The sequence below is a fragment of the Oryctolagus cuniculus genome, chromosome 13 (assembly GCF_964237555.1).
Source record: "Oryctolagus cuniculus chromosome 13, mOryCun1.1, whole genome shotgun sequence".
Classification (NCBI taxonomy): Eukaryota; Metazoa; Chordata; class Mammalia; order Lagomorpha; family Leporidae; genus Oryctolagus; species Oryctolagus cuniculus.
The window spans coordinates 87,809,425-87,832,674 of NC_091444.1; the positions used below are offsets into that span (position 1 = coordinate 87,809,425).

At 39.9% G+C, this 23,250-nt stretch overlaps 1 long non-coding RNA gene and 1 pseudogene across 2 annotated transcripts in view; one reads left to right on the forward strand and one right to left on the reverse strand.

The window, feature by feature from the left end:
- Positions 1-23,250, forward strand: part of LOC127486322 (uncharacterized) — a 145,884-nt gene that overhangs the window by 60,079 nt on the left and 62,555 nt on the right. The gene's annotated exons all lie outside the window — the stretch shown is intronic.
- LOC127485987 (magnesium transporter protein 1 pseudogene) lies at positions 14,787-16,794 on the reverse strand (annotated as a pseudogene).

The window sequence follows — 23,250 nt, forward strand, 5'->3', positions numbered from 1 at the left end:
CAGGCTGTGTATTTAATTTTAGAATTTAGGCCATTTACATTCAAGATTATTATCAATAAGTATCAGTTTGTTCTTGCCATTTCCCATAAATATTCCTATTATTTGATTTGGATTTCTATTATACTTTTACTAGATTTTCTGCCTTTACATTCTTTCTTGATGTGGCTTTCTCTGTTTCTGTATGTAGCACATCCTTAAGTATCATTTGTGAAGCTGTTTGCTGACAAACTCTGTTTGCTTTGAAAGGTCTTTACTTCACCTTCATTCATAAATGAGAGCTTTGCAGTGTACAGTATTCTAGATTGGCAGTTGACAGGTTTTTTTTTTTTTTAAGTACTTGGACTATCTCTCCATGATCTCCTAGGCTATAGATTTTCTGAGGAGAAATCAGCTGTCAATCAAATTGTAGATCCTTTCAAGGTAATCTAGTGTTTTTCTTTTGCACACTTTAGGACATTTTCCTCATGTTTTACTTTTGAAAATTTACATTGTGTTACAGTATTTTCTGATAATTGCTTTCAGGAGTTCTTTGTGCTTCCTATACTTGGATGTCCCCATCTTTCTCCAATTTAGGGGATTTTTCTGCTATTATTTTTACTGAATAGGCCTTCTAATCAATTCTCTCATTCCACACCTTCAGCAACTCCTCAGACATATGTTTGGTTGATTGATAGCCTCCCACAAGTTTCAGACATTATTTTCAGTTTTTCTAAATTTTTTCTATTTTCTTCTGAGCTATTTATAAGGCTTTGTCATCAAGCTCAGATTTTCATCCTTCTGCCTCAACAAGTTTTTAAGGCTTTCCACTATATTTTTTGTTTGACATATCAAATTATTCATTTCTAGTATTTTCAGTTTGATTTCTCTTCAGTATCTCTATATGATACCATAATTGGTCACCATGTCATGTATGGATTTAACTAAAATATTTGATTCTCTGTGTTGTAAGTAATCTTGTGATCTTATGAATTCCTTTTCAGGCAATTCATCACCCTCTTCATTTTCACATTCTAATAGTGAAACGTTGTATGTGTCATGTTGTCTCCCTTGTTCATGCTTCTTGTATTTCAACATTTATTTTTAGGCATTTGTGGAAACACTTGTTGGTTTCCTCCTCTTAAGGCTTTTATCTTTTAAATATGCCTCTTGATTTAGTGGAGTGTCTGCTCCTTCACATATACAAAGTGTGTGCTGGGTGGGGCCATGGGGTTTCAGCCAGTGCTTGAGGATGGGACAAGAGCTCAGAGTGTCTCCCAAATTAGGGTTGGTGGATTTCTTGTACTGTCAGGAGGGAGAGAGTTGTGATCATGTTGGCTGGTGTTATCACAGTCACAGGGTGCATGGCTCCCACAGCTGCAGAGAGCAGGGGATCCACTCTCAGCCCTATGAGCCTCTCCCATCCATGGAGAGAGCCACAGTATTCCTAAAGCTAGCCATATGCCTAATAGAATTTGATTGGTGCTGTGCCTTGGCACATTGAGTCCAGGCACCTTGATAGAATGAGGGGACGGGAGCATTTTACAATCTTAAGTGGGTGCCCCACCCACAGCATCCCTCCAGGCCACAATGAAATTCAGTGGGGACCACAAATTTATTCTTCCTATAAAATCCAGCAGGTACATATGGGCTGCAACAGTCTCTATTCACTTTATTAAGATGGCACCACTTCCCTGATAGTTACTGGACACCCTGTGGGGTGATGTAAGGAAAGCAATATGCTCCCCTTTCATGGGATTTGGTTGTCATCCCCCCTCCCTCCCACTAGTGCTCCAGTCCAAAATCAGGTCAGTGGGGTCTGTGAGGTTCTCTCTAAGGCAGTATTATCAGTGATATGGACTGCCACAGTTCCTCTCACCTTGCTTTTAGAAATGGTGTCCCTGCTCCCCAGCCCACTGGCTGTAGGAGTCATTGGCAATGTCCTGCTCCCTGTTGTGTGATTGTACCACCTCTGCTGCTCCATGGGGTCTCTCTTCTTTCTGTAGAATTTCCAGAGCAAACTTCTTTGTAACTGTCCCCTGGGAACGCAGTTCCTCCCTTTTTATTCCCATGGTCTAAATCAGCACAGCTTTTTCCTATTCAGCCACCTTGCATCTTCTGTTTTCTTCCTCTAATCACAAGGTTTGGGACATTTCCTGGATAGATGAAAGATTTGTGTTTTCCACAATAACCGGAGTTTTAGGCATTTTTGAGCCTACAACTTTGTGTTTAGGTACTGTTTAATATTTTTTGTAGAATATTAAAATTTATGTTGGGTGACTTAGAAATTAAAAGGTGGAAGTTGTAGATTCCAACTCCATAAAGATCTAATTTTCTTATGTTAAAATCTGTAGCTCAGAGATACCATATAGAGCTCATCAATCTCTGCTGAAAAATTATAAATTTCCTTCAACTTAGATGGAAAATGAGGTTAAGGGTCACATGGAAGAATATTGAATAGTTGTTTTCTGGGGCTGGCATTGTGGTATATAGCAGATTAAGCTTCCACCCGTTTTGGTAGCATACCTGATGGGCAAAGGTCCAAGTTCCAGTTGCTCAATTTCCTACCCAGATCCCTGCTAATGGTCTTGGAAAAGCAGCAAAAATTGGCCCAAGTATTTGGCCCTTATCACCCATATGGGAGATCTGGAAAAACTTCCTGGCTTCAGGCTGGCCCAGTGCTGCTGTTGCAGTCATTTGGGGAGTGAACCAGTAGATGGAAAAATCAGTATCTCTCTCTCTCTCTCTCTCTCTCTCTGTCTCTTTCTCTCTCAACTTTGACTTTGAAATAAACAAATAAGTCTTTTTAAACAAATACATGTTCTTTTCTTACTGCCCAAGCATATGGAATACACTTAGGGAGAGTGGTCAAAATTGTTATTCTTAATTAATCTACCTTGAAGAAAATGAGGAAGAAATATTGTGTTATCAGCCTGGCTTAATTAAAGGTCTCCATACCTGTAATGACTCTTTTGGGGGTTATATCAACAAGTATATTGTCTGTTGCCCAGTGGGAAGTTTTGAAAGTAGGCTATGAGCAAACCTGTTATGATCTCTTCCAACTTACCCACTATTTCTGGAACTTACTGTGTAGGAGTCCAAGAGACAATCAGGAAAAAGCAGAGGGCTGGGCACTTGCTGAATTCTCTGACTAGTTGGTAATTACTAATGTTCACAGACTCCTCTTTTTTTCATTTGATTCTATTCCATCTTTCCATGAGTTTGGGGGGTGGGGTGGGGATTACTGTTTCTTTTGCTCAACTTTGTAAATTCCATTTCTGGATGGTGCTTGCAGAGGCCAATGAACAGAACTGAGGACATTTGCCTTTTAATGGTGATTTTTAAAAAAGATTTATTTATTTATTTGAAAGTCAGAGTTACTCAGAGAGAGAGAGAGAAAGGAACAGAGAGAGAGAGCTCTTCCATTCACTGTTTCACTCCCCCAATTGGCTGCAATGGCCAGAGCTGTGCCAATCCAAAGCCAGGAGCCTCTTTTGGAGCTTCAAGGGGTGCAGGGCCCAAGGACTTGGGCCATCCTCTACTGATTTCCCAGGCCATAACAGAGAGCTGTATAAGAATTGGAGCAGCCAGGACTAAAACTGGCACCCATAGGGGATGCCGGCACTGTAGGTGGCAGCTTTACCCACTATGCCACAGTGCCAGCCCCTTAATGAAGATTTAATGAAGCTTTCAGATACTGGTTTTACTCAGTCCTCTTCCTTGGTCAAGTGCCTTTTTCTTTAGTGTCTCAATTGTGATAAGACTCACCATATTTTCCTATCACTGCATTCCTTTCTATGGTTCACTGATGATGGCCTTGCTCCTCTATGTGGTGACACAGGTAAAAGAGTCTGAGAATCTGATTCTTCTGAACAATCTGATATGTCTGCAGGTCCAAATTCAAAGGTGGCCAATTCTTAATGCAGTGTTCTTGTCATGAAACCATCTGCAGAGATCCAATTAGAAGTTAAATGAATGATAAAATATCTGATGTTTCCTTGAGAGCGCCCCTTTGGTAGGCATTGGTAAATTATTTCTCCACCACCTGCTCAAGCATAGTTGCTTCCAAACAAGCAAAGAAGAAATACCTTAGGAGCTGTGTTAAGTGCAGACTCCTGTGCGTACTTGGTGCATCACAAGATCCACCTGATTCTGATCCAGGTACTTCTCAGATATTACTATATAGGGGAGGTCCCACTACCTTTCAGGGAGCCACAAATAACCCACAAACCATCACTCAATTAAATTTGAGACTCTTTTATGATATTTTTGATAAGCTGCCTAGAAATAGAAATTCTCTTATACCCGAAAATATCTCACATCATCCAAAGTGATCCCAGTGTTCTTCCTTTTTATTACTGGTCATTTTCTCACTATGATGCTCTGCTTCCACTTCTCTTTGCTCACTATTCATCATATTTGCTTTGCTAAGGCATCTCCTCTTAATTCCTATCTTTGCATATGAGGTCAGGCTTGGTTATTTGCCTCTCCTGATCCAGTCCCTCCTTTCTGATTTGAATTTTATCAGGTCTCACCTTACAAAGTCTGAAAGTATGCTTTTTTTTTCAGATGCAGGACTTAGTCTTTTCACAGGTGTAATTCCTTGGCAGATGGAAATCCATCTCCCTATGTACAACCCCAAGTTAATGTAGTCCTCTGCAAGTGTAAATAATTTTTTTCTTGAAAGTATAGAGAAGAGGTGGAGCCAAGATGGCGGAATAGTGAGGGCATGCACTGATATTCCGGGAAAATTTAGTTTAATAAAAGTGGAGTTACGATAGCCTCAGAAAAAGGATCAGGAAAAAATTGCAGAGGAAACTCTTCTGGATCTAGTGGCTGTGACTCGGAGGACCTACTGGGAGAACAAGGTCACCCACCGCGTGGAAGCCGAGCCGCGGGAGCCACAGGGTCTGTGCACCAGTGCGGGAAGGGGAGTGGATGTCACACAGAAACCAGTGGGGAGAACAGGGATGCCCAGGGCTCCAAACATCGGCACTGGAAGGGGAGGTGAGCTCAGAAACCTGAGACATTGGTGGAGAAACGGTGGTCAGAATCTAGAGAGGAGCAGGAAAGTTCACCAGACTGACTACAGGAGAGAAGGAAAAAAAGGTGGGGGGCTACTGGTACAGATGAGTTTCTCTCTAGTTTCTCTCTCCGCCAACCTTGCAAAGGTGAGCAAGAGACAAAGAGCAGGCCACACTCTGGATACACATAACAACAGGGGAGAGCTAAGGAACTAAGTTGCTACAATTCAGTAGCCTAGGCAACCCAGTGGGAGTCCAGAGGAGAAACAGAGCCTGCACAGACTCTTTGGGTAGAAGCCAGAGATTGGAAGCTAAATACCATCAATTCTGCACAGCCGTGCAGTATTACTTACCTCCTGAATAAAAAATAAAATAAATAAATAAAAGGGAGATTTACCACGCATAACCTGAGAGTGTCACTTTTGCACACCCGTAACCCGGAAGAACCAAGCAGAGCTCTCAGGCCACACCCATCTCAAGCCTCCAAGGCTCCTGCAACAGCAGGCAGTCCACTTAACACAGACACATTATAAAAAAAAAATGCACAGTGAGGGAAGAAGAATTAAGTATGCCAAGCAACAAACACAAAAATCGAGGGAACAAGATCAATGATGACACTATGGTGCCTCCAAATAAACAAAACACCCCAAGCCAAGATTATGAATATGATGAGATAGAAGAAATGCAAGATACGGATTTCAAAAAATTTATGATTAGAACATTTAGAAGTTTTCAAAAGCAAATCCTTGAACTACAGAAATCTTTATTGGACAGGATTGAAAATCTCTCTCATGAAAATGAAATTTTAAGGAAGAATCAAAATGAAACACAGAAACTAGTAGAACAGGAAAGTGTGATAGTGAAGAGAAATCAAAATGAAATGAAGAGCTCAATAGATCAAATGACAAACACATTAGAGAGCCTTAAAAACAGAATGGGTGAAGCAGAAGAGAGAATATCAGACTTAGAAGACAGAGCACAGGAAAACATACAGTCAAACCAAAGAAAAGAAGAGGAAATTAGAAATGTAAAAAATATTGGGAATCTACAGGATACTATTAAAAAAACCAACATTCGAGTTCTAGGAGTTCCTGAAGGCATGGAGAGAGAGAAAGGATTAGAAGGCCTTTTTAGTGAGATACTAGCAGAGAACTTTCCGGGTCTGGAGAAGGACAGAGACATCCTAGTACAGGAAGCTCATAGAACCCCCAATAAACATGACCAAAAGAAATCCTACCATGACACGTTGTAATTAAACCTACCACAGTGAAACATAAATAAAAGATCCTAAAATGTGCAAGAGAGAAACGTCAGATTACTCTCAGAGGATCTCCAATTAGACTCACAGCAGACTTCTCATCAGAAACACTACAGGCTAGGAGGGAATGGCGAGACATAGCACAGGTGCTAAGAGAGAAAAATTGCCAGCCCAGAATATTATATCCTGCTAAGCTCTCATTTGCGAATGAAGGGGAAATAAAGACCTTTCATAGCAAACAGAAATTGAAAGACTTTGTGGCCACTCGTCCGGCCCTGCAAAAGATACTTAAAGATGTGCTACACTCAGAAACACAGAAACACGGCCATCAATATGAAAGAAGGGAAAGGAAGAACACCTACCAGTAAAAGAGCATGGGAAGCTCAAAGCATATACTAGAAAATATTTCCGGGAAAATGGCAGGGCAAAGTCACTACATATCAATAGTCACATTAAACATTAATGGACTTAACTCTTCAGTTAAAAGACACCGATTGGCTGATTGGCTCAAGGAACAAAACCCAACTATTTGTTGCCTACACTAAAAACATCTCTCTAACAAAGATGCATGCAGACTGAAAGTGAAAGGTTGGAAAAAGATATTCCATGCCAACAGAAACCAAAAAAAAGCAGGTGTAGCCATATTAATATCAGACAAAATAAACTTTAATACAAAAACTGATAAGAGAGACAAAGAGGGGCACTATATAATGATTAAGGGTTCAATTCAACAGGAAGATGTAACTATTATAAATGTATATGCACCTAATTACAGGGCACCAGTCTACTTAAAAGATATGTTAAGGGACTTAAAGGGAGATTTAGATTCCAATACAATAGTACTGGGGGACTTCAATACTCCACTCTCAGAAATAGACAGATCATCCGGACAAAAGATCAACAAGGAAACAGCAGAATAATCAACACTATTGTCCAAATGGATCTAACAGATATGTACAGAACTTTCAATCCTACATCTAAAGACTTCACATTCTTCTCAGTAGTGCATGGAACCTTCTCTAGGATTGATCACATACTAGGCCATAAAGCAAGTCTCAGCAAATTTAAAAGAATTAGAATTATACCATGTAGCTTCTCAGACCACAGCAGAATGAAGCTGGAAATTAGCAACTCAGGAAACCCTAGAAAGTATGCAAACACATGGAGACTGAAAAACATGCTCCTGAATGAACAATGGGTCATCAAAGAAATCAAAAGAGAAATCAAAAACTTTCTGGAAGTAAATGAGGATAACAACACAACATATCAAAACTTAGGGGATACAGTAAAAGCAATATTGAGAGGCAAATTTATAGCAATAGGTGCCTATATCAAGAAATTGGAAAGGTACCAAATAAATGAGCTTTCAGCGCATCTCAAGGACCTAGAAAAACTGCAGCAACCAAACCCAAATCTAGTAGGAGAAGAGAAATAATTAAAACCAGAGAAGAAATCAACAGGATTGAATCCAAAAAAAAAATTACAAAAATCAGCCAAGCGAGGAGCTGGTTTTTTGAAAAAATAAACAAAATTCACACCCCATTGGCCCAACTAACTAAAAAAAGAAGAGAAAAGACCCAAATCAATAAAATCAGAGATGAAAAAGGAAACGTAACAACAGACACCACAGAAATAAAAAGAATCATCAGAAATTACTACAAGGACTTGTATGCCAGCAAATAGGAAAATCTATCAGAAATGGATAGATTCCTGGACACATGCAATCTACCAAAATTGAACCATGAAGACATAGAAAACCTAAATAGACCCATAACTGAAACAGAAATTGAAACAGTAATAAAGGCCCTCCCAACAAAGAAAAGCCCAGGACCAGATGGATTCACTGCTGAATTCTACCAGACATTTAAAGAAGAACTAATCCCATTTCCTCTCAAACTATTCAGAACAATCGAAGAAGAGGGAATCCTCCCAAATTCTTTCTATGAAGCCAGCATCACCTTAATCCCTAAGCCAGAGAAAGATGCAGCACTGAAAGAAAATTATAGACCAAAATCCCTGATGAACATAGATGCAAAAATCCTCAATAAAATTCTGGCCAATAGAATACAACAATACATCAGAAAGATCATCCACCCAGACCAAGTGGGATTTATCCCTGGTATGCAGGGATGGTTCAACATTCGCAAATCAGTCAATGTGATTCACCACATTAACAGACTGCAGAAGAAAAACCATATGATTATCTCAATAGATGCAGAGAAAGCATTGGATAAAATTGAACACCCTTTCATGATGGAAACTCTAAGCAAATTGGGTATAGAAGGAACATTCCTCAATATAATCAAAGAAATTTATGAAAAACCCACGGCCAGCATCCTATTGAATGGGGAAAAGTTGGAAGCATTTCCACTGAGATCTGGCACCAGACAGGGATGCCCACTCTCACCACTGCTATTTAACATAGTTCTGGAAGTTTTAGCCAGAGCCATCAGACAAGAAACAGAAATCAAAGGAATACAAATCAAGAAGGAAGAAGTCAAACTATCCCTCTTTGCAGACGATATGATTCTGTACTTAGAGGATCCAAAGAACTCTACTAAGAGACTATTGGAACTCATAGAGGAGTTTGGCAAAGTGGCAGGATATAAAATCAATGCACAAAAATCAACAGCCTTTGTATACTCAAGCAATGCCACGGCTGAGAAAGAACTGCTAAGATCTATCCCATTCACAATAGCTACAAAAACAATCAAATACCTTGGAATAAACATAACCAAGGATGTTAAAGATCTCTACGATGAGAATCACAAAATCTTAAAGAAAGAAATAGAAGAGGATACCAAGAAATGGAAAAATCTTCCATGCTCATGGATTGGAAGAATCAACATCATCAAAATGTCCATTCTCCCAAAAGCAATTTATAGATTCAATGCATTTCCAATCAGGATACCAAAGACATTCTTCTCAGATCTAGAAAAAATGATGCTGAAATGCATATGGAGACACAAGAGACCTCGAATAGCTAAAGCAATCTTGTACAACAAAAACAAAGCCGGAGGCATCACAATACCAGATTTCAGGACATACTACAGGGAAGTTGTAATGAAAACAGCATGGTACTGGTACAGAAACAGATGGATAGACCAATGGAACAGAATTGAAACACCAGAAATCAACCCAAACATCTACAGCCAACTTATATTTGATCAAGGATCTAAAACCAATTCCTGGAGTAAGGACAGTCTATTCAATAAATGGTGCTGGGAAAACTGGATTTCCACGTGCAGAAGCATGAAGCAAGACCCCTACCTTACAGCTTACACAAAAATTCGCTCAACATGGATTAACGACCTAAATCTATGATCTGACACCATCAAGTTATTAGAGAACATTGGAGAAACCCTTTAAGATATTGACACAGGCAAAGAGTTTCTGGAAAAGACCCGGGAGGCACAGGCAGTCAAAGCCAAAATCAACTATTGGGATTGCATCAAATTGAGAAGTTTCTGTACTGCAAAAGGAACAGTCAGGAGAGTGAAGAGACAACCGACAGAATGGGAAAAAATATTTGCAAGCTATGCAATAGATAGATAAAGGGTTGATAACCAGAATCTACAAAGAGATCAAGAAACTCCACAACATCAAAACCAACAACCCACTTAAGAGATGGGCCAAGGACCTCAACAGATATTTTTCAAAAGAGGAAATCCAAATGGCCAACAGGCACATGAAAAAATGTTCAAGATCACTAGCAATCAGGGAAATGCAAATCAAAACCACAATGAGGTTTCACCTCACCCCGGTGAGAATGGCTCACTTGCAGAAATCTACCAACAACAGATGCTGGCGAGGATGTGGGGAAAAAGGGACACTAACCCACTGTTGGTGGGAATGCAAACTGATCAAGCCACTATGGAAGTCAGTCTGGAGATTCCTCAGAAACCTGAATATAACCCTACCGTTCGACCTAGCCATCCCACTCCTTGGAATTTACCCAAAGGAATTTAAATTGGCAAACAAAAAAGTGGTCTGCACCCTAATGTTTATTGCAGCACAATTCACAATAGCCAAGACCTGGAACCAACCTACATGCCCATCAACGGTAGACTGGATAAAGAAATTATGGGATATGTACTCTTTAGAATACTATCCCGCAATAAGAAACAATGAAATCCAGTCATTTGCAACAAAATGGAGGAATCTGGAACACATCATGCTGAGTGAAATAAGCCAGTCCCAAAGGGACAAATACCATATGTTCTCCCTGATTGGTGACAACTGACTGAACACCAAAAAGGAAACCTGTTGAAGTGAAATGGACACTATGGGAAACGGTGACTTGATCAGCATAGCCCTGACTGTTAATGAACAACTTAATACGTTATCCCTCTTAGTATTTTTTTGTCTGTTCCACTTAATATGACTGGTTTAATTCTGAATTAATACACAGTTATTCTTAAGTGTTGAAACTTAACTGAAATGTGATCCCTGTTAAACATTAGAGTGGGAATAAGAGAGGGAAGAGTTGTACAGTTTGGGTCATGCTCAAGCTGACTTGCCCCAAATGGTAGAGTTAGAATCATACCATGGGATTCCAATTCAATTTCATCAAGGTGGCATGTACCAATGCCATCTCACTAGTCCAAGTGATCAATTTCAGTTCACAATTGATCATAATGAAAGGACTAAGAGTCAAAGGGATCACATAAACAAGTCTAGTACCTGCTAATACTAACTGATAGAATAAATAAAGGGGAGAGTGATCCAACATGGGAAGCGAGATACACAGCAGACCCATAGAATGGCAGATGTCCTAAACAGCACTCTGGCCTCAGAATCAGCCTTCAAGGCATTCGGATCTGGCTGAAAAGCCCATGAGAGTATTTCAGGCATGGAAAGCCAAGACACTCTGGCAAAAAAAAAAAAAAAAAAGACCTAAATGAAAGATCTCTGTGAGTGAGATCCCAGTGGAAAGAACAGGTCTTCAAAGAAGGAGGTACCTTTCTCTGAAGGAAGGAGAGAACCTCCACTTTGACTATGACCTTGTCTAAACAAGATAAGAGTCGGAGAACTCAAAAGGCTTCCAAAGCCTTGGAAACTCATGACTGGAGCATAGGGAGATTACTGATGCCATAAAGAGGAGTGTCAATTTGTAAAGTCAACAACAGGAGTCACTGTGCACTTACTCCTCATGTAGGATCTCTGTCCTTAATGTGCTGTACATTGAGATTTAATGCTATAACGAGTACTCAAGCAGTATATTTCACTTTGTGTTTCTGTGTGGGTGCAAACTGTTGAAATCTTTACTTAATATATACTAAACTGATCTGTATATATAGAAAATTGAAAATGAATCTTGATATGAATGGAACGGGAGATAGAGTGGGAAAGGGGAGGGTTGCGGGTGGGAGGGAAATCATCGGGGGTGTGGGGGAAGCCAATGTAGTCCATAAGCTTTACTTTGGAAATCTATATTCATTAAATAAATTTTTTAAAAAAGAAAGTGTAGAGAAGTAATAGTAAAATTTGAGCTGTAATTTGATTTATTAATATCTTTCTGTAAAATGAAGGGATTCCACTGGGAATCTCCTGAACCTCATTTTCTTACACCCTTGTTTCAGTTCATGTATTGGTCTCTGCCTGCTTGAAAATTATCCAAATATGGGGCTGGTGCTGTGGTGTAGTGGGTAAAGCTGCTGCCTGCTGTGCCAGCATCCTGTATGGATGCTGCTCCTCTTCCCATCCAGCTCTCTGCTATGGCCTGGGAAAGCAGTACAAGATGGCTCAAGTCCTTCAGCCCCTGCATCCACATGCAAGACCTGGAAGAAGCTCCTGGCTCCTGGCTTTGGATAGGTGCAGCTCCGGCCACTGCGGCCAATTGGGGAGTGAACCAGGGGATGGAAGACCTCTCTTTCTCTGCCTCACCCCTCCCTGTAACTCTGACTTTGAAGTAAATAAATATATCTTTTTTTAAAAAAAGAAATTATCCAAATATTGGTAGTGCCCAAACCCTAGCTATTTCTCCATAAATGGGAAGACTTCATTCCTGCCCTCTATCCTAAATTAGGGCTTGCGTTTTTGTCCCTGAAGCAATATTTTCCTATAGTGCCCCCTTCAGCTTCCCTGACTTTGTGAAGTGCCATCCTGTCTCTTTAGAGCAGAGTATTCTAATACAATAGAAATGATTTTCAGATGTGCAAGGCAGACTCAGGCATTGTTCTCACTCCACAGGGAATTTTGAGCTCCATATTTTCTTTGTGTTTTTCTTCTTGCTGCAAGAAAGCAATCTTCCAGGCAAGCCTGCAACACTGATTCCGTGCATCTCCTCATTTTTCTTCTGGAAAATTGAGCCCAGAGTGACTGTACTGGAGTGTCAGCTTTTTCATTTATTTATATATTTTATTTGACAGAGTTAGAGAGAGAGAGAGAGAGAGAGAGAGAGCTTCCTTCCACTGGTTTACTTCCCAAATGGCCGTTATAGCCGGAGCTACACTGATCCGAAGCCAGGAGCCAGGTGCTTCCTCCTGGGTTCCCATGTGGGTGCAGGGGCCCAAGCACTTGGGCCATCCTCCACTGCCTTCCCAGGCCACAGCAGAGAGCTGTACTGGAAGAGGAGCAACCAGGACTAGAACCTGGTGCCCATATGGGATGCCGGTGCCACAGGTGGAGAATTAACCAAGTGAGCCACAGCACCAGCCCCTGCTTTTTCATTTAAACATTTAAATTGCATGTTGTGCTTCCTTCATTCTCAGGATCCCTATAGCTACAAACAGTATCTATTGGGTTACTTTCAACATTGATCTCCAGTCTTCAGAGAGCTAAATTACAGCTGCTCTGTTTTAGATTCCTAGGAAGACCATAGCTCCTTTATATGAAGTCTGATGTGTTAAAAACCTGGAATTAGGCTGGCGCCGTGGCTCAACAGGCTAATCCTCCACCTAGCGGCACTGGCACACCAGGTTCTAGTCCCGGTCTGGGTGCCGGATTTTGTCCCAGTTGTCCCTCTTCCAGGCCAGCTCTCTGCTGTGGCCAGGGAGTGCAGTGGAGGATGGCCCAAGTGCTTGGGCCCTACACCCCATGGGAGACCAGGAGAAGCACCTGGCTCCTGCCTTCAGATCACCGCGGTGTGCTGGCCGCGGCGGCCATTGGAGGGTGAACCAACGGCAAAGGAAGACCTTTCTCTCTGTCTCTCTCTCTCACTGTCCACTCTCTCACTGTCCACTCTGCCTGTCAAAACAAACAAACAAACAAACCTGGAATTAATGCATCATGAATCATTTGATACACTACTGTCTGGATTTTCAGCTGTGAAATGAAAAGTACTTTGCAGTGCCAGCACTGTGGCCTAGTGGGTAAAGCCACCACCTGCTGTGCTGGCATCCCATATGGGCACCAGTTCAAGTCCCGGCTCTTCCATTTCCAATGAAGCTGTGGCCTGGGAAAACAGTAGATAATGGCCCAGGTCCATGGGCCCCTGCTCCCACATGGGAGACCTGGAGGAAGCTCCTGGCTTCAGATCAGCATAGTGCTGGCTGTTGCAGTCATTTGGGGAGTGAACCAGTGGATAGAAGACTTCTCTCTCTCTGCCTCTGCCTCTCTGTAACTCTTTCAAATAAATACATAAATAAATCTATCTTTAAAAAAAGTACTTTGTACACATGCTTTAATGGTTTCTGCCAAGTTGGTAATAAATAAACAGGGTTGCTTATCTTTGACAACATTGTGGAATCTGATTGCCCCAGCTCAAATTGCCATTGTTTTTTCTGACAGAGGATGACCTCAATTTGCCTTTGAGGCACTTCTGTCCCATCAGTTATACTTTTTCCCCATGAGCCAAAGGCAGATGGGGTTTGCATCAGTGGGCTGAGTGTATCAGCCAGTGTTAACATTGTAACCAAAATATACCCTAAGGAACTATTAACGTTATTGGAAGACTGCAGTCTAAAATTCTTTTTTTTTAATTTATACATTTCATAACTATGGGAAAGTTATAGTTAGATGTCATAATAACCATAAAAACATTCTTCACAGAAATCTGGTTAGCAAATATGGTTATTTCCACAGACAGAAAGGCAAAACTAAAACAAAACCTCTTTATTTTATTTTATTTTGACAGGCAGAGTGGACAGTGAGAGAGACAGAGAGAAAGGTCTTCCTTTGCCATTGGTTCACCCTCCAATGGCTGCTGTGGCCGGCACGCTGCGGCCAGCACACTGTGCTGATCCGTTAGCAGGAGCCAGGTGCTTCTCCTGGTCTCCCATGGGGTGCAGGGCCCAAGGGCTTGGGCCATCCTCCACTGCACTCCCGGGCCACAGCAGAGAGCTGGCCTGGAAGAGGGACAACTGGGACAGAATCCAGCGCCCTGACCAGGGCTAGAACCCAGTGTGCCAGTGCTGCAAGTTGGAGGATTAGCCTATTGAGCCATGGCGCCGGCCACAAAACCTCTTTAAATTCTTACTTTGTTTCTCCACTTGGAGAAAGAAAATAAAGGCTAAAATAATAGCAAAAAAAGAAGAACCTTCAAAAAACAGTTTGTACAGAGACAAAAACTCAGTATTTCATGATTTTCTTTCTTTTCCCATTCTAAGGGAATCCTTTTCCTAAACAGAACCGAATCTATTTTTCTCTTAGGTAAAAATCAAAGAAGTGAGACTCTAAATTTTCAGAAACATTTTAGATCATTCTATGAGTTACTGATTTTCACGCTAAGCTATATATGTATTTATTAGGTGTGGATGATCTTAAATAAAAGAAAATTAAGAACATGAAATGAATCAAAAATCTTTCCAAATGCAAGGCAGCTAACACCACACTCATGCAAAAATCATAATCCTGTATTCAGAGGTACTTTGTGACATTTGCAGTTATCAGGAAGCATGGATAGAACTGTATTTCAGTAAGAAAGACACAGGAGGAGGGCTGAACAGTCTTGCTGAAGTCTAGATACAAACTCTGAAGAATGGTGCTTTGTTTTCAGAAGATCACACACCATATGTGATTTCTCCACCCCAAAGGAAATATAAAGTATACACATCCCTGCAAAGATGGAAGAGCTAAGAACAGATTCCTGATGATGTAATTATCCATAATAGGCATATGCCAGAACATCTGGTCAGGACTTTCTTTTCCCGCCTTGGGATAAGACAATATAGAATCAAATGACAAAAAGCTAGCTAAAGCAATTTTCAGCTTTGCTCTAATTAAAACAAAGTAGTAGTTTAAAAAAAAACTTTTAATGATATACTTAATTCTACTAAATTAAATGTTCCATAAAGTACACTAGGAAGACAAGGTTAAAAGGAGAATAATTTCCAAATACTTCATTATTTTGACAGGAAATTTCTTGTTAAGGCACTACACATCTTTGGTTAAATGATTAACTATTTAAATCACTTGAAAAAAAAGAGGTAATACAAAATGCACAAGTTGTATTCTTCTTTTCAAACACACATATTTCTCATTTTTAGTTTCTATTATTCCAGTGTCTACATATCTCTGGATCCCTTTTAACTCATCAGAAAGCTGTATGGATACCCATGATATTTAGATCTGAAAATTGACAGCATCCAACTGAAGAATAATACAACCAATGCAATACCAGCTACGTACATTATCTTTCGCTTTCCAATATCCATGTCAGAAGTAGCAGCTTCACATAAAAGCACCATCCCTAAGGTAATCCCACCATTGAACAGAAGAACGATGTGTGTTTCAGCCACAAACTGGGCTTGGCTGCTTCCATGGACATAATTCACATGTCCTGTGTGAGGATTCTTATGAGCATATCATGGTCCTCTTATATGGTTCCACATTTGACCAGATGTCATAACAAAACACAAAGCTGCAAAAGCCCATCCAGTTTTATTAAAGAGAAATTCCATATTGCTTCTTCGAAGATATACAAGTCCACCAATAACAGCCAAAAGTAATCCCAACATAAGGGGACCAGCATATTTTGGGGGTCAATTACTCTAGTATTGACATCAGTTCTGTCTGCAATCCTCCAGACAATCTGCTCAGCTGAAAAACCATGCACCTGCAACTCATATGTATCGCCCCGTTTGGGTTTCCCTTTTGCAGGAAAGTTGATGAAAGTTGGAGCCGAATTCATGTTTAGCATTTGAAATACATCAGAACCTTCATCAAAATCTACCATGGCAAAAAATATTCTGTTGGTAAATGCACTGGAATATCGCCAAGAGTTTGCCAGGATCTGGAATTCTTCATCAGCTTGTTTGCAAACAACACACTGTCTATGAAGTTGGAGAGCAGTGAACATGACAATAATGGAGTAATTTATTGGTGGAGCTTTAACAAGACGACGAAACTTGTCTCCATTCATTCTTATTACAGGCCTTTTATTGGTCCATTCCATCAGCTAACTAACCTTTTCAGATAACACCATCTCCGTCTTTCTTTGGGCAGAAGCCAAAGGAACCTCGTAAATGAGCAGCAGTGCCACCGCCATGGTCGCAGAGCCGCACCAGAACCACTGAGGTGCTGCCATGTTCGCAGCTCTCCCTTTCGCCAGCGAAAACTTTCCTCTGACTGGGACTGAAGGTGGGGCATGAGAACTGCAGTCTAAAATTCTTAGGTCAATTATAACTCATGGATTGAGAGTCTTCAAGGAATAAGGTTCATAGTCAAAGACATCTCTACCTGTGTACTAAATGATTTTGCTCCCTCTTGAAGCAATCACAACAGTGCTTAGGTGCTCTGAAATGCTGCCAGACTGTCCCAATGATGAGATCCGCCTATCATGTTTATTTTGATTTCTGTAGAGTGGATAAATCATATTACTTTCTCTTCAGAGGGAAGGGAATGGCAGGGTCGGGGAAGAAGAGTGCTTTGGATGGTTTTGCTTTTAGCACACATGCCAGGATTTAATGTCCTTTTGTTGTAACAGTGTTTCCTCTCCTGCCAGCACACACCTATCAACATTTTTCACATTCTGGCCACACCAGTGTAAATGCTGCCTGCATTTGTGAAGTACCTGTCACAGAAAGGTAATTTAAATGTAGTACATTCCCTGGTGGAAGTGTACTTATTATGAGCATATCACTTACTGCCTGAGCACTTTCAATTGGTGTTCAGGAAGAATATTGCCTTCCCAGAGAGCCCATTTTTTCCAGTACAGTACTGGATAGACTCTTTACCCATAATATAGAGCATATTTATTTGGTGTGTGTCACTAAAAACTCAAATATATAGACAAACATAAATAAAATCAAAGAGGAATATGCATGAAACAATGGTCTAGGAATCAAGGAGCCTCAAAAACTGATTATTTCTAATTATGCAAACAATCCTCTTATCTAATGCAGTAGAGCCCTATCTGAGATAAGAGAGTCTAATGAGGGACAGTTGATAAGGATGTTCACTATATCCTGTCTCCGACCCTTGTGTGACATAAGTCACTTGGTTTCTTTCAGCATCCACATCCCCATCTGTAGATTGGGTAATTGTGACCCCACCTTAGGGGGACTTCATAGATGTTGTTGTAGTCAAGCATGACAGTGAGTAGAAAAATTCTTTATAAACTGTGCAACCTGCAAATGTATTTATTGAGAAAGTAAGTGATTAGTGAACTGATTAATCTGTCAAACATTTGTTGAGTGCCTGCATTGTGACATAAACTGTGTTGATTACTGGAGATTCTGTATTCCGTATTCCAGGGGGTTGGACCCCATTGTTAGCAAATAGATCCATGGGATATTGGATGACAATACCTAGAATAGAGGGTTTCTGAGGGCATCCCCAGAGGGTGAAGAAAGACACTCTATCCCCTTTGGATGTTGGAAATAGTTATTGGAAAATGCTATAAAAAAAGTCCAGCTTTTTCCAGTGCTTTCACAGAAGGCATTTTTTGCTTCTTGTAGAGATGTCTGCACCCTAATAGTTCATCAAAATGGTAGTTTTGGCTATAGGAGTGATGCTGTGATACCAAAGAGGGTGAGAACAAATTGCACCTGAAGCTGAGACCATGGCTGCTTGTGGGCACCTTGACCTGGCAGTATGTTGACACCATGGCGCAGCAAGAAATACTTTAGTCATATTTAATGAACAATGCAGGAAAACTGGAGAAATTTTCCTGAGGATGCTCCATTTGAGGGCTTGTTTGGAGTCCTGAGATAATAAAGAATTATGAACTATTGCCCTGAAAATATCATGGTGGCTAATATTGGTGTGAGCAAACAGGCCAAACCATGACCAGTCAATCCTCTGCTCCATGACAATTGTTTAAAACACTGGCTTGAGAGATGAAGAAGCCGGTATTCAAAAGTATTTCAGTGACTGTTTTTGTTCATGTATCTTGGTTGAATGTTTTTGGTCCTTCTAAACAAATGTGCTTTTTAAAATAATTTTATTTCTATCACTTTAGCTTGGTTGTCTCTTCCAGGAGCCAAACCAGGAATGTCTGATTTGTTGGAAGTGCGGGGAGGGTCCTTGGGCTTGATCTCTCTCATTCCTTTCCCCCACCACTCTGGTTCCCCAGGGAAAAACAAGGTGATGGCAGACCTCCCTCCATCAGCCCACATTTTAGTACCAAATGAACTAAGTGATTCATCTTTACTTAATTCAGTATTACTGTTTGTTGAGCACTGCTTAGGCTAGGAGCCTCTTAAGTGTCTCTTAAATAAAGAAGAGAGTGGTGAGAATTAAAAATTAAAAGAGGAACTCTCATTCTTTGCCTTTGGTGAAGGCCCCCTGGTGCTAAATGGTGGTTCTGCAGGAGTGACCCAGGATGGAACAGGACAGGGAGTGCTCTGTTCTTCCTGCCACATGCAGACTGATGAGTTGAAATTATTTTTGCTCCATAATTCTTTGGCTCAGGAGAATGGAGGCTGTCTTAAACCTGTCATCTTCTGCTTGCACTTTCCCCACATAACTGGTGAGAAAACATTCATGGTGTGCCTGAAGAGACCAGTAAGTCAAGGTGAACTGGAATTAGAATCTTGGTTCTCAAGTGTCTACTTATTGGGAAATCCTAAAAACACCCTGTTCTGATTCTTGCATATAGGCTTAAGTGATCTGAAGGGACACAGTTACCTCCTATGTTTTGCATATGGCTTTGAAGAATGGTCTGTTTATGGGGTGCCTCAGGCACAAGTAAGTGTTGATTTGATGATCCTAGACTTCAGGCACCTGCTAGCACATCTTGGTAGGAGTCAGTTTTTATGTGCTGGGTAGATGAAGTTCACTTCAAGTGATTTCCCTGCTTGTTGACAATATTATGTCTCTTAGTTTCAGTTCTTTCCTCAAACTCTGAAATATTCTCTTCTGCTGATGTTCACTCAAGTGTTTTGTTGGGATTTTTAGGATCCTGTACTTCCTGTGCATGGTCTCATTTGCTGGATGACTACCAACATTTGCTCTTGCTGCCTGTACATAGGCCTTTCCCTCCATGCCTGGTCAGGATGGGACCCTTCGTGTTGATGCATACATTGTCTAATCAGTCTTCAGGGCAGTGCCCCTGTTCTCTACTGGCATCAGTAGACACTGGGTGCAAACCAAGGTGTACATTGCTGTTTATTTTTTCTTTCTTTTTTTTTCAGTTTTTCTTTTTTATTTTTAAATTTATATAAAGGGAACAGAATTCATATATTTCACATATACAGCTTTAAGAAAATAACTTTCCCCTCTGCTTCCCTTCCTCCCTCCTACTCCTTTCTCCTTCTTTCTTTTTTATTTTTCTTTTGATTTTTGTAATGACCTACTTTAAATTTATTTTATAATCACAAGCTTAATACCACACTAAACCAAGAACTGAACAAGTAATAAGTAGAAAGTCCACTATTCCTCAGGAGGGTAGACAAAGGATTTAATCAATAACCAAATTCCAAGATATACATTATATTTTTACTCTCTATATTAGTTACCACAAATCAGACATATATGTATATGTATAATATATATATATATATATATATATATATATATATATATATATACTTTGTCTTTTTGGGACTGAATTATTTGATTAAGAATAGGGTCTCCTGTTTCATCCCTTTTGTTGCAAAAGACAGGTTTTATTCTTTTCATGCCTGAGTAGTGTTCCATCATGTATATAAACCTCAATTTCTTTTTTTTTTTAATTTTTTTTTATTTTTTGACAGGCAGAGTGGACAGAGAGAGAGACAGAGAGAAAGGTCTTCCTTTTTGCCATTGGTTCACCCTCCAATGGCCACCGCGGCCAGCGTGCTGCGGCCGGCGCACCACGCTGATCCGATGGCAGGAGCCAGGTACTTCTCCTGGTCTCCCATGGGGTGCAGGGCCCAAGCACTTGGGCCATCCTCCACTGCACTCCCTGGCCACAGCAGAGAGCTGGCCTGGAAGAGGGGCAACCGGGACAGAATCCGGTGCCCTGACCGGGACTAGAACCCGGTGTGCCGGCGCCGCAAGGCGGAGGATTAGCCTAGTGAGCCGCGGTGCTGGCCATAAACCTCAATTTCTTATCTAGTCTTCAGTTAATAGGCATCTAAATTGATTTCATCTCTTAGCTATTGTGAATTGAGCTGTTACAAACATAGGAATACAAATAACTCTCATATGCAAAAATTCTCAATAAGCTAGCTAATCACATTCAACAACACGTGGAAAAGATGCTTACCTAGACAAAGTAAGATTTATCGCTTGAGATGCAGTGATGGCTCAACATATGAAAATCAATAAACATGAGATATATTAATAAATTAGAACTAAAAAGCATAGTATCTGAACAGATGTAGAGAAAGCATTTTTTCATTTCTTTTTTTTTAACCTTGAAAATATTTATTTAAGGTAAACTTCATGGATTTCATAAACACAAATTTAAGAATATAGTTTCTTTCTATCCTACCCTCCTTCCCACCTGCACTTACACCTTTCTTCCTCCCTCTCCTATTCCTGTTCTTATTTTTTAAGATCTATTTTCAGTTAACTTAATAACTTGATTAGCCCTATACTAATTAAAGAGTTGAACAAATAGTATGAAAAATAAAACTGTTTCTCAACAGTTGAGACAAGGGTGTTCAAAGTGATCATATCTCAATATGTCAACCTCATTTACATAGATTACCTTTTCGGTACTCTATTGGATTTATCTTTTGAAGCCATGAATGAAAAGCCAGCAGGAGCAGCTGTGTATGTGTGCGTGTGTGCATGTGCATGCACACATGCATTCATGTGTATATGTTCTCATTTCCATGTGATTTCATATGCAAGCCCTAGGAGATCTATGCCTTCTTTTCAAGTATTAGGTCCTCCCTCTTAATCAGGTTTCCGTGTCAATGTCCTGCCCTCATATCTCCCCACCCCCATCCTATTTAAAAAAATTAAGTCAGGCTTATCAAGACAGAAGAATGGTGAGCAGAGCATGAGGAAATCCTTGCTATAAATCAGTGACAGTCCTGGCCCTAGCCAGCTATGCTAGCAGTGGGGCAGGTCTACCATGATATCATGGCCCTCACTATGCCTTTATTTTCTGAAATTGAGAGGATTTCAAGTTAAATTACTCTAGAAGCTGGGAGAATTAATATTCTGTAATTTTAAAGGTCTGGGACAAGTGTCTATGTCTGTTCTACTTCCATACAGGTGATTTCAGTAGAAACAGATGCAAGTTGTAATTATAAATTTTCTGGTAGTCATATTAAAAAAGTGAAAATAAAGAGATAAAGTTATTTCATGCCATTCTCTTCAGCTAAATATATAAAATATATTTCAACTTATTATAAAAATTATTGGTGAAGAATTTTGCATTCTTTTTTCAACACCAAGCTTTGACTCTGTTGTGAGACTCACACTGACAGCATATCTTGGTTAGTGCTAGCCACATTTCAGGCACTGTGTAGCAATAAACACACTGAGCATTGCAACTCTAAATCATCCAAGACAGTTTTTGTCAGAGAGAGGAAATCCACATCATATTTTCTTTTCGGATTTTGTAAGGACATTTATATAAGATACATACTTATCATTCTTATTGTTTCGAAACACTTTTATAAGTAGGTGCTCTGATTTTGTGTATATAATTTGCTTCTAGTGTGACTGTACTTTTTTCAAACTTGGTGTTCAGTCTCTACCATGCCACACACCTTTACCTTCTTATCGATAACCCTTACTAGGATTTCCAGAGAACTTGAGAAATGAATCATTTCTCGATCTGTAAATCTATATTTATGTATATTTGAGTGAATCTCTACTATAATGTAAATAAATCTATTGATATAAATATATACATTTCTAAGTGTATGTACTTCTCAGCACTCCCAAGGACAGATGAAATGTTATGTTCATTAAGCAGTGAAAAAGTCATTTTATATGCTATTTGAGATGGTATTTCAAGGTAGATATGTACAGAAGCAGCAGAAAGTTGCTCCCAGGTGAGAAGAGTGGAATTAATCAAGCATGACCTCATAAATGGAAAATATAGAACATTTTTATGAAGAGTGATGAGAGCAACATGTATGAAGTTAAATAAGAGAAATTAAGTCTAAACTGGAATCCTTAAAAGAAGGCCCAGTTGCTAGTGCATTTAGATTTTATTTTATAAATTCAGGGAATTCTCTTAATATTCTAAGCAAGGGAAAATCATTGTCATAGCTATTTGTTAGGGGAATTAAATTTATATCAGTGTAAAATAAATGAGGTTTTCATATTGAAGAGTTCTGAGAAGGAAGATTGCCTTACAGATTAGATATGCTGTCCAAAGTGTAGTAAGTAATTTGGCAGTTGATACAATGGAGGAAAACAAAGACAAAAATAAAAGCAGAGATGTATATTTTCTGGGATAAACCAGGCCACAGTAAATAAAAATTCAGATGTGTGATGGCTCAATGTAGTAGAAGTTTGTTTTTCATCCATATAAAATGGACCAAGAATATTCTAGGGAATTAGGTGTGGTGTTGGGCCCACTTTTAAATATTCAATCATCTATACTAATATCATTCCAGTAGGCTTCTAAAATCAATGCAGAGGCTAACTTTCTAATCAGCCTGTGCTGAAGAAATGCATGTGGAAATATTTAATGCCTCAAGTCTGGAATGTTTGTTG